This window comes from Rosa rugosa, chromosome 2 (genome assembly GCF_958449725.1).
Source record: "Rosa rugosa chromosome 2, drRosRugo1.1, whole genome shotgun sequence".
Taxonomy (NCBI): domain Eukaryota; kingdom Viridiplantae; phylum Streptophyta; class Magnoliopsida; order Rosales; family Rosaceae; genus Rosa; species Rosa rugosa.
Window position 1 is genome coordinate 41,619,721 of NC_084821.1, and position 12,951 is coordinate 41,632,671.

The 12,951-nt window shown below is 40.8% G+C and overlaps 1 pseudogene; it reads left to right on the forward strand.

The window, feature by feature from the left end:
• The window catches only part of LOC133730770 (DNA-directed RNA polymerases IV and V subunit 2-like), a 34,242-nt pseudogene that overhangs the window by 16,467 nt on the left and 4,824 nt on the right, over positions 1-12,951 (forward strand).

The window sequence follows — 12,951 nt, forward strand, 5'->3', positions numbered from 1 at the left end:
TACTGAGTTTTTTGTGAATTTGAGTGAAGTCACCTGTAAGTTTTTGCCGTTCTGTTATTGAAGAGAATGCTCTAAGAATAGATTTAATAGTGAATTCTGTTAATGATATCTCAATCAGTTAGAGTGGTGGACAAAGGGGGTTGTCTATAGTACTTAGATGTTTATCATACACTCATTTAAATCTAATTGAACCAAAATTACAATTTAGTTGAACCAAATTTACAACATTGACGACAAAGTTATCACATTTGTTTTACACATTTACATATAATTGAACCAAGTTACCACATCGACAACAATTTGTTCATAAACTTGTAAAAATATCGTAGGTGGAGTAATTACCTCTAATAGAACTAAAATTACTCAAAAAATAACTCTATTTACCACAATGACAACAAAATTGTTGTCAAATCTGTAAATGAGTGTATCACATACATGCAAGTACTGTAGAATTTCCCGTGGACAAAGATATAACCCTTGTTTTTCATTTTTATCTTTATCAGTTTATTCAGATGCCATTTCTATAATGTGAACAGAAATGGTTTCTGTTGTTTGGGTTGTGTCCCGGAATATATATATATATATATATATATATATATATATATATATATATATATATATATATATATATATTGTTATAGAGAAACTGAAATTGAGAGGAAATCGCTGTGTATTCTCATTGATAATAGGGGCCTCTTTATATAGAGGATTACAATGCATAGAGTCTGAATCATACAAGGAAAGATAATCTCTAGATTCTTCTAATTAAACCCTATTACCACTAGGTCAAGTAACCTAGAGTTTGGGCCAAACACAAATTAGGGTTTTACTTGAACACTCCCCATTGTGTTGCCCAAACGCGGTGCTTCTCTCGTTGCCTCATTAAAAACCTTGCTGAGTAACAAAAACCCAGTGGGACAAAAATAACCTCGGTCGAAGGGGAAAAAGAGCACAACAGACCCTTCACGTTTCGAGACCATACATGTAAACATCTCCCCCTGATGACAACGGTCATGGGAGTTCGGATAACTTCCGTAAAACGATGCTACCAACATGTTCCTCGAAAGTGGAATTTAGGCAATGACTTAGTGAGCAAGCCTGCCACAATGTCCTCAGATTGAACCTAGTTCACTTTGATCTCGATGAGAGTTTGTTGTTGCTGATTATCCTTGGTGTTGTCGCTTTTGATGTAGCCTTGCTTCATTTGTTCAAAACAAGCAACATTATCCTAAATGCTTGCAGGCTCATCTGTGGTAGACTTCAAACCACAACTGTTCGAACATGCGTAATTATGGATCCAATCCATATACATTCACGAACCTCTTCGTGCAGAGCAATGATCTCTACATTGTTCGAAGATATAGCGACTAGGGTCTGTTCTGTAGACCTCCAAGATATCATGGTCTTTACCCATGGTGAACACTTAACCATTTTGGGAATGACCTTTGTATGGGTCAGAGAGATACCCAATATCAGCAAAACCTTCCAAAACACATGTTGTTTTGGGATGGGGATAGAGGACGCAAGCCAGTGTTGGCGGCGTTCTTGGTGTGTGATTGGTCTGAATCCATCATCTCTCTGTAGGGATAAAACAAGCCCATATCAATCGTACATCTCAAGTACCGAAAGATATCTTTTACACCAATCCTATTGGCGTCGCGTTGGCGCAAAGCTATACCTTAGCTAACAAGTTCATGGCAAATGAGATGTCTGGTCTTGTGCATTGAGCTAAGTACAATAATGCGCCTATTGTACTAAGTAAGGCATTTCTGCCTCTAGCACATCTTCGTCATCATCCTTTCGACGAAGAGGATCCTTTTCAGGATCAAGACTACGGACGATCATGGGGGTGCTTGAAGGCTTGACCTTGTTAAAATGCCTAAGGCCATCTCCAATAAGGAGGGCTATAGGTAACCTTTGGCCCTTTTTGCTAAAAAATGAACTCCAACAAGGAAAGGTCCAAAGGGCTAGAGGTGGAGAGGGGGGTGGAGAGAGCTACATTTAGCCCTATGGGTGGCCCTTTAGCCCTTGGTGGGACCCACGGAAATCAGCCCAATTAAGGGGTGTGGTGCAATGCATGGTTTGATCCAATGGCCAATAATTAATAACATTTGCAATCCAACGGTATGTAATTAAGCATAACTTAATATATATATATATATATATATATATATATATATATATATATATATTTTATATTTTATAAAGATGAATTTTAGTTATATAAATTAGTTTCTTTTAAGTGCATGTATTTTTTAATTTATTTATTTTGTATCATGTTAATGAAGTTTATGTAATATTTTGTATCATTCAATCGAGAATCTACATATTTGCTTCCGAAATGGCACGTGGCACTTAAAACATCTATTCAAAAATGTTATCAATAATACAACATAAATACCTCATCCAAATATACCTCTTAAAAATTAATTTTTTCCTCAACAATTAATTTTAGTCTAAATTATAATATTATTAAAATAAAATAAAATCATACAAATTAGAAAACATAATGTAAAATCATAAAATACTTGAAAGGGCTAAAATTTAGCCCTCCCTTACTGGAGATGATTCACTTGTTCATGAATAAACAATAATATTTCTGGGGGCTAAATTATAGCCCTGGACCCAATATAGCCCCTCCTTACTAGAGATGGCCTAAGCATCTATCGACACGATGCTCAAGTTCCAAACCGAGACATAATCGTGTTCTCCCAAAATCCTTCATCTCAAACTCGGATTTCAAATGTTCAGCGGTTTCCCTTAACTCTTTAAGGGCTTCTAATGAAGATCATGTCCAACATGAACCGCGATAGAATCCGAAACTTGTTATGGAAACGCGTGGGCATATCTCTTCCCAATCAAGTAGTCACTTTAGTGAGCGTTTCAACCTCTTTGTAAACGCGCTCCGTGGTCTAGAGCTACTTGACTTGGGTAAATGAAGTTCACCATGAACCTTCATGTATATTCCGTATCTAGATCCCTATAGAGATACGTAGTGACCACATTTGTAAGCTGCATGTTCAGTTATTCGGAAACGGGCTAAATACAAATTACTACCCTGTGGTTTAGGTCCAAAATCAATTCAGTCCATGAACTTCCAATTTCATCAAAAACACCCCTGCACTTTCAATTTTGATCTAATAGGTCCAATTTGTTAGTTTTCCGACAATTGAGTTATTTAACTTGTTAATGTGGCTCATATATGGCCTATGTTTTATGATGTGGTGTCGAGGTGGTCTGCATAGTCAATTTAGGAGTGAGTCATACTATTAAAAATAAATAGTTTTTCAACAAATAATCCAACCATAACTTGAATCCATAACAGAATATTAACGAATTGGACCTATTAGATCAAAATTGAAAGTGCAGGGGTGTTTTTGATGAAATTAGAAGTCCAGGGACTGAATTGATTTTGGACCTAAACCACAGGGTACTAACTAGTATTTAGCCCTTCGGAAACTACCAAACTGACAGGGTAATGGAGTGCAATGACATCTATTACGAGAGAATATGTCTCATCGTAGTCGATTCCAGAGAGTTTTATGAGAAGCCTTGCGCCATAAGGCGAGATTACCATCTCTTTTTCTCACTACGCTTTCTAACGAAGACCCATTAGTCAATAGGTTTTATGTCAGGAGGTGTTGGCATCACTGGCTCAAAAACCTTCCTCTTCGTTAGAGAATCCAACTTAACCTGGATCGCATCTTTCCATTTAGGTCAGATTTCTCTCTACGTTGGCATTCATTCATCAACGGAGCGTGGTTCGATGTCATCAGACTCAACAAACTCATGCGCAATGAAATGCGCAACTACATCATCAATCATGATGGAGTTTCTATCCCACGTCTCATGTACACTAGTGTAAGTTTCATAGAGCTCTATATTCTCAGGAATAGGTTCTGACGTTGAGGTGTCCCTCAACGATAACCATAACCCGGAAGATACTCATGAGACGGATTTTGAGTATCGATGATCAAAGGATTGGAGTGTGCCAAAGTATCCTTCGAACCCACGGGCCTCCCACGCATCCTAGCTGGGGTCATGGCCTGTAACGCTAGAGTGCCACTCTCTTTGGCATTGGCGCCATGCCTACCTTCGTGTAGGGTGGCGCTACGTCCTCTCGTAGGGACGTCCATCCTTGCAGGCATGTTTGCAGCATATTTGTGTGATCTCGTCACTTTAGTAGGGATCGAGATAAGACATAGTGGGGACAGGCCACGACAATTCATGTCGTTCTTGCTGAACATCTGTGTTCTTATCTCCCCCTAACGACGGGAAGATTGTCTCATCAAAGTGACATCCGCAAATCTAGCGGTAAGGAGATCGCCATGCAAGGGCATTAAGTGGCGGACGATTGTTGGAGTCTCAAATCCAACTGAGTTGCTCATTCGCCTGTAAGGACCCATTATAGAGCGTTGTGGCGGCGCAATTGGCACATAAATGGCACACTTAAAAATGCGTAAGTACGATACTTGTACCCAGTCACTAGCTGTAATGCAGAGGTAGATTGAGTGGCGGTGGGTCGTAGACGAATTAGCATAGCTGCATGCGATATTGCATCACCCCAAGCGGATATAAGGAAATTGGTGCGCATTACCAATGTCCGGAAGACCATCGTAGTCGTTTCCGCGAGACCATTTAGGTGTGTTCATGGGAATATGATGTCCAACATCAGTCCCAATACAATAACCATCGAAAGTCTTCGATGTAAACTCTCTAGCATCGTCAAGTTCAATTGACGGAATTAGGATGATCCGGGGAGTGAGCCCGTTGTCATATGATATTTGCTAGGAGTGTAGCATAAGCAGCATTTACAAGCGGACAATGGCACAACACGTGACCAACGTGTTTGCGTGTCAACCAATATCATAAGATATTTAAACGTCCGCAAGTTGGTTGAACTAGTCCACAGAATCCCCACAGATTCTATGTAAGAACATAATGAGTATTTTCATATCCTTTGCATAGGACGGTCTCAGTCCTAATTTCCCTAAGGAACGGGCTTTGTAAAACGAGCGAGAGGCTTAAGAAGCAACCAATGAGAATTTTGGTTAGGCCTGAGCGTCTGAAACGCTATTCTGAAGCAAGTTGGTGATTGCAGCATCACCTGGGGCGCCATCACCATGATGGACGCCATCCATGGCGTCATGGATAGGGACTACGCCAGCCCTAGGCTGGTGGTGGACGGAGGCGGTGCCCTAGGCAGCAGCGTCGGTCACACTTAGTCTAGGAATCAACTTTTGATTCATGCTTCATTTCGCTGGAGAGAAAAGATGTCCGTGTGAAGTCTTTTGTAGACGGATCATCATATCATGACTAGGATGATCTATCCTGTCGTGACAAAGTCAATATGTGTCTAAATCCAAGAGATCTTCTCTCATAATTTTTATTGGATTAATAGCTCGAATAGTGACATAGAGTCCACTAGAGAGACACATAAACTTCTCTAAGATGCGCCTTTCTTCGCAATCATTAAAGGTATTGCAAAGGAACTCATTTCCGTTCTCTACATGCATTTTCGCATGGAATTTTGTTGGCTATTCATAGGGTACGATTTGCCCTAAGAGCGTAGAGAGTTTCTGTGACAGTAATCAAGGTGCCATTTGGCAAGTGGAACTTGGGCTAGTCCATGTCCTTGAATTAATACTGATGGCCCAGCCATCGTAGTCACAAAGTCATATGCTCAGAATCAAAATGGAGTCATAATGAAAAGAACTCAAAATTTTATTCGTAAGCCAACAGAGTACATCATTGTCTCTTAACCATTAGGAGAATCTAATCCAAATGCTAGCTAATGCAAAACAATGGTAGTCGTCTAACTTCTTTTGGTAATTCCAAAATAAATGTGACCAGGTGAGTAGAGAGATGTCGGTGGAGCAGGGCTCGCTTAAGTACCACTAATCTCAGAACCTTCCTAGACATCACACTTACTTTGGGTGAGCCTACTTTGAAGAAAGACTAAACCATTGGCATTTACTACAAAGTATATGGCAATTGCCTATTACATCTCTTGGAAAAATAAAGACTTAAAACAGAATTGGCGATCTATTGATCCCAGCCAGATTTGGAGTCTTCAACCCTTCACTCTAGATCATCTTCTTGATCTTCTGGTTCCACATAGTGAGCTTCTCTTGCTTCACAATATGCTTTGTAGGCGGTGACAAGTTCTTCACGAGCTCTACAAATGTGTGTCCAATGATCAGACACTCCACATCGAGAACATACATCTCTTTGCTCGAACTCCATTGATTGAGGCGCTTTGAAAGCGTCATTTAGATGGCTCTTAGTGTTGGTGGCGCCACCAATATGGCCAGAGGCGTTGCCTCCCTCTCTCTTTCCACGTTTACCTCTTCGGTTTCGTGTTCGCCTATTTTGGCGGTTACCTTCCCAAGTAGAGCGATTATATGGACTAGAACGTCCAGAAATATCCCTAAGATTAGGGTTTCACTCTTGGCGCCCTCTCTTAGAGGTGCGACTATAATTGGATTCCGGAATATGCTCTGTTTCCACGGATCTCGAATTATAGTTCTTCACAAGGATATTGTCATGCTTTTCAGCGACATTTATAGCTCCAATGAGCTCATGAAACCTTGTGATCCGTCTTGCATTAACATCGAATCGATAGTTCTTAGCAACCATCAATGCAGAGACGGGGAACGTAGAGAGAGTCTTCTCAATCAACATCGCATCTGTGATCTCTTTACCACAGAATTCCATTAAGGATTTAATGCGAGGTGCTTCCGAGTTGTAGTCAAGAACTTACTTGAAATCACAGAAGCGGAGGCTATGCCATCTCACTTCTAGGTCAGGAAGCAGGGAGTCACGGACGTTGCCAAATCTTTCTTCGAGTGAGACCTAAAGCCTTCTGGGGTCTTCTTCATTCATACACTCGTACTGGAGCGAATCATCCATATGACGAGTCATTAGGATGATGACTTTCGCCTTATTTGCCTCTAAGGCTGCTCTATTTGCTTCCAAAGCTTGAGCTTGCTCAACAGTTAGCACGTCCTGGCTAGGCTCGAGAATCGTATCCAGGATTCCATCGGCCATGAGATGCTGGCGGACATCACGAACCCACCTGTGATATTCAGAGCCAGTTATTCCCAATGGAGCAAAGTCCAATTTGTTCAGGTTACTCATCCTGAAAGAGAACAAGAAATTAGGGTTAGTTTCGGAGCGTGAAAGGCTACCACGAAAACATATAAAATTTCTGAGCGTAGTCGCTTCCAAGAAATTAAGAATTTCCGAGCGTAGTCGCTTCCAAGAAATTCGATTCCAAGAGGGGTTGGATTAGATCGAAACAATGATGTTTGCGGTCGATCGTTTTATCTCAACAAACTCTAAGTTTGGAGGACTCTACAAGCTCCAAGCTTGGAGTGAGCACGAACCCCCACAGTTCGGCTTAATTTGGTCTCCCCTATGATAAAGAAAAGGGGGTAAAAGAAGGGAGGTTGCAAGTCCCCGAAAAAGAAGAGAAATTGAATTTAAAAACTCTAAAAAAAAGGGAACGTTTAGTAAAAAATTCCTCAAAATAGGTCGCCGGAAAATTTGGCCGGAAAAATGGTCGGAAAAAGTCGCCGGAAAACTGCCGGAAAGTGGTTGACCTGCGTTGACCAGAAGGTTGACCGGCGTTGACCAGAGGGTTGACTGGAGGCTGACGTGGCACTGATGCTGACCTGTCAGGATGAGGTGTCGTTGTCGCTGATGTGGCTGTGCTGACGTGGAAGATGACGTGGCGGTGGGTCAGGTGTGTCAGTGGGTCGGGTCAGGTCAATGGGCTTTTCTTCTTTGGGCTGGGCTCCATCTTCTTTCTTTCTGGGCCAAGCTTCTTCTCCCTTTTTTTTTTTCCTTTTCTTTCTTTTCTGCCGGTTCAAGATGCAGCTGCTCAGGTGGCCGGTTCACGTCTTTTTAGGCCGGTTTTTTGGACCTTTTCTTCCAGTTCCTGAAACTTCAGATCAATGGACTTCTGATACCAAAATTTGGTGAAAATTGGAGGTCCGGAAGATGGTGAACCGGTGGAATATTTGCTACAAGTTGTATGGAGCTTCCGGTGGCCGGTTCAGTAGGTTTCCGGCCGGTTCTTGGGATGACGCCGCCGGTTCTGGACTCCTGGAATCGAGCTCTTCAAGGTGTGAGGTGGAGGCAGAAAAGTCTTCAAGGTTTTGTATTCGGATTCAAGGTTTTTAGCTTCTTGAATCAAGGTTTGGCTATTTGTTTCAGGGTTAGGGCTTCGTGCTGATAACGTGTTATAGAGAAACTGAAATTGAGAGGAAATCGCTGTGTATTCTCATTAATAATAGGGGCCTCTTTATATAGAGGATTACAATGCATAGAGTCTGAATCATACAAGGAAAGATAATCTTTAGATTCTTCTAATTAAACCCTATTATCACTAGGTCAAGTAACCTAGAGTTTGGGCCAAACACAAATGAGGGTTTTACTTGAACATATATATATATCACACCAATAATAGTTGCATGTGTTTAGTCTAGGGTGTCTTAATTTTTAGGGCTAAATACTAGTTAGTACCCTGTGGTTTAGGTCCAAAATCAATTCAGTCCCTGGGCTTCTAATTTCATCAAAAACACCCCTGCACTTTCAATTTTGATCTAATAGGTCCAATTCGTTAATATTCTTTCAAATAGTTGGATTATTTGTTGAAAAACTATTTATTTTTAATAGTAGGACTCACTCCTAAATTGACAAGGCAGACCACCTCGACACCACATCATAAAACATAGGCCATATATGATCCACATTAACAAGTTAAATAACTCAATTGTCGGAAAACTAACAAATTGGACCTATTAGATCAAAATTGAAAGTGCAGGGGTGTTTTTGATGAAATTAGAAGTTCAGGGACTGAATTGATTTTGGACCTAAACCACAAGGTAGTAATTTGTATTTAGCCCTAATTTTTATTTTTGTTTATTAATTTATCTTTTTCGCTATTGGGATAATTTTTTACAGAACTGTGGATAACAGAAGCTTGTGGATGCAGGCATCCTTCTCACTGGGGTAGGGTTTGTTTTATCTCAACCCCAGATGGTGTGAATTGTGGACTTGTATGTGAAAAATTTGACTGCCACTGCACTGGTAAGTACAAACATATTGGAGCCCATATTGCCCGAGTTTTTCTCGTGGTAGATGATACTTCCACATCACTTGATGGGAAGAATAAAGTTTTTCTCAATGGGGATTGGGTTGGCGTTTGTGAAGATTCACATGATTTTGTCACGAAACTAAGGACATTGAGACGCAGGAAAAAGTTGCTACATCAGGTTTTCTCCTGTTCAGAATTCACATTGCCTACTTTTATTTGATCGCCATGATTTCATTGTGCTGCAATTTTTCAAATTAATTGAACTATGATGTATAAAAAGTGAATTTGGATGATACTGTGTTATATAACAGCTTTAGGGGCATATGTTTTCTTATTATCTTAAAAGGCTAAAAGCTTTTTCTTTGTGTATTTCTTCTCTCGATTCATTCCAAGGCATATATACATCAGAAGTTATCTGCTTTGATTCTAAAAAAGCTATCAAATGACAGTTGCATGGGTTAATTCCCTTCGCACCTTTTCTATTCTCCTGTCTTTTTACTAATCTTTGGCAATGGTATTGTCTTTGTTGGGAAAATTAATAGAATGGAACTAATAACCCCAACCACAAAAGGATAATATGCAAAGAAATAAAGGGGTAAAAGAAAGAGAACACCGGATATAACGTGGTTCGGCAAGGTGCCTACGTCCACGGGGCAGCAACAACAAGAACTTCCACTATGATAAGGTGGGTACAAGAGATACACAACTTCAAGAATACTACTTGAAGGAAACTCTCTCTCTCACACTTGTTTTGCTACCTAACAACTACAACACTCTCAACTTGGAGTGGACACTCTTCACTCTCAACTTGGATGAAGATGTGATTGGATTGGATCAGATGAGACTTAATTGGAATGGGCAAATGACCTCTCCTTATATACACCAAGGAGGAACTCTCTAGATGACTTCATTAATGCTCCATTCAACCACCTTCATTTAATGCTCCTTCATGAATCTTCCACATTCATCTTGGTCCAAGCACTTCAAACTCTAGAACCAAGAGATGTTTGACCCCTCATAAATTCCTTGTGGGAAACTAGAATACATTATTCTAGAACCAATAGATCATTCATGAACATTCTTTGAATTTGGTCTGGATAATTAACAATCTCCCCCTCCAGACCAATCCGGGGAAATGCGAAGTGAGACTTCTACTTGAAGTCCATCCCAGCGGACTTGCTGCAATACTCCAACTTCTGCTGTGGAACCACTTTAGTCAACATATCAGAAATATTTTTGTTGGTGTGAATTTTCCTCAATTGGAAAAACTTCTTTGACACTACATCTCGAATCCAATGATAGCGATGATCAATGTGCTTAGTGCGAGGGTGTACATTGAATTTTTGCTCAAGTGAATAGCACTCTGACTATCACAATGCACCACAGAATTTTCTTGCTTCACACCCAATTCTTGAACGAACCTTTGCAGCCATATAATTTCCTTGCCAGCTTCATTTGCTGCTATATTCTCAGATTCTGTGGTGGATAAGGCAACACACTTCTGTAACTTGGACTGCCATGACACAGCTCCCCCAGAAAATGTAAATAAGTATCCAGAAGTGGACTTTCTATTATCAAGGTCTCCTGCCAAATCTGCATCTGTGAAACCTTCCAAGACTGGTCCTGAACCACCAAAACACAAACACAACTTTGAGGTGCCCCTCAAATATTTGAGTATCCATTTGACAGCTTCCCAATGCTCTCTGCCAGGATTAGAAAGATATCTACTAACAACACCAACTGCACGTGCAATATCAGGGCGGGTGCATACCATGGCATACATAAGACTACCAACAGCTGATGAATAAGGGATACCTGCCATCTTGTCTTTCTCCACTTGTGTAGTTGGGCATAAACTTCTGCTTAACTTGAAATGATTTCCTAGAGGTGAGCTTACTGGTTTAGCTTCTTTCATGTTGAACCTTTCAAGCACCCGTTCAACATACCTCTCTTGTGACAGCCATAATTTCTTCGCTTTCCTATCACGAGCAATCTCCATGCCCAAAATCTGCTTAGCTGGCCCTAAGTCTTTCATGTCAAATGACTTTGATAAATTTGCTTTCAACTTGCGAATTATAGAAACATCTTGGCCCACAATCAACATATCATCAACATAGAGCAACAAAATTATGAAATTACCTCCAGTAAACCGCTGGATATAAACACATGGATCTGCATCAGTTCTCTTGTACCCATGACCCACCATGAATGAGTCAAATTTCTTGTACCATTGCCTCGGCGCTTGCTTAAGCCCATATAAACTTTTCTTCAACTTGCAAACCATGTGCTCTTTTCCCTCAACCTCAAAACCTTTTGGTTGCTCCATGTATATTTCTTCTTCCAAATCACCATGAAGAAATGCCGTTTTCACATCTAATTGCTCCACCTCAAGATCCATGCTAGCAGCCATGCCCAAAATAACTCTGATAGAAGTCATCTTGACAACTGGTGAGAAGATCTCGTCAAAATCTACTCCTTCCTTCTGCCCAAAACCTTTCACAACCAAGCGAGCCTTGAACTTTGTTAACTGTTCATTCTCATCTCTCTTCAACTTAAACACCCATTTATTTTTGAGTGCTTTTCTGCCTTTAGGAAGCTCCACCAACTCATAGGTGCCATTCTTCAATAAGGACTCCATTTCAGACTTCATCGCCGACATCCACTTATCACTGTCTGCATGAGTTTTTGCCTCCTCAAAACATTCAGGCTCCCCATCATTGGTCAATAGAATGTATTTGGAATATGGATCATCTCCATCACTAGTGACCAAAATATATTGTGAAGAAGGATACTTGGTACTTGGCTTTGGCACTCTGTTGGATCTTCGAACTGGTACTTGGGCATTTTCTAGCTGCTCCCCCTGATTAGGCTCCCCATGATCATGATCCTCCTGATCATTATCTTCAGGTTCTGCTGCTTCTGCTTCTGCTTCTGCTTCTGCTTCTGCTTCCCCCATATCTTCATTTACCATATCTTGAGTTTTGTCACTAGGTTCTTGTAGAAGTGGTGATGAATCGTAGGTGAGGCGGTCTGCATGTTCTACTTCCTTTTTGTCAAAATCCGCAATGGTTTGACCTTCATGGAACACCACATCTCTGCTTCTGAATAACTTCTTGGTCTTTGGATTCCACAACCGGTAGCCCATCTCTTCATTGCCATACCCAAGAAAGATGCATGGCATGGACTTGTCATCTAGCTTTGATCTTTGCTCCTTTGGTACATGTACAAATGCTTTGCACCCAAACACCCTCAAGTGGGAATATGAAGCACTTTTACCGGTCCACACGCCTTCGGGAGTCTCCAAGCCCAACGGTACACATGGTGTTCGGTTGATAAGGTAACATGCGGTTGTCACTGCTTCACCCCAAAACTCTTTTGCCAGGTTGGCCGTCTTCAGCATGCTTCTCACTTTTTCTAGAATAGTGCGGTTCATCCTCTCTGCTACACCATTATGTTGTGGGGTGCCAGGAATTGTCTTCTTGTGTTTGATGCCATGCTTCGAACAATAATCTCTGAACTCGTTCGAAGTGTACTCTCCGCCATTGTCACTACGGATACTTTTGAGGGTTCTTCCTGTCTCCCTCTCCACCATGGCATGGAACTCCTTAAAAGTTTGGAACACCTGGTCTTTTGATTTCAACAAATAAATCCAAACCTTTCGTGAAGCATCATCAATATAAGTGACAAAATATTTATTATGACCTAGTGATTCAACTTCCATGGGGCCACATACATCTGAGTGTACTAGGTCTAATACATTTTCTTTCCTTGTAAATGTTCTTGTGAAACTAACTTTATGTTGCTTACCAAATAAACAATAATCACAAGGGTCAAGTGAGGTACCTTTG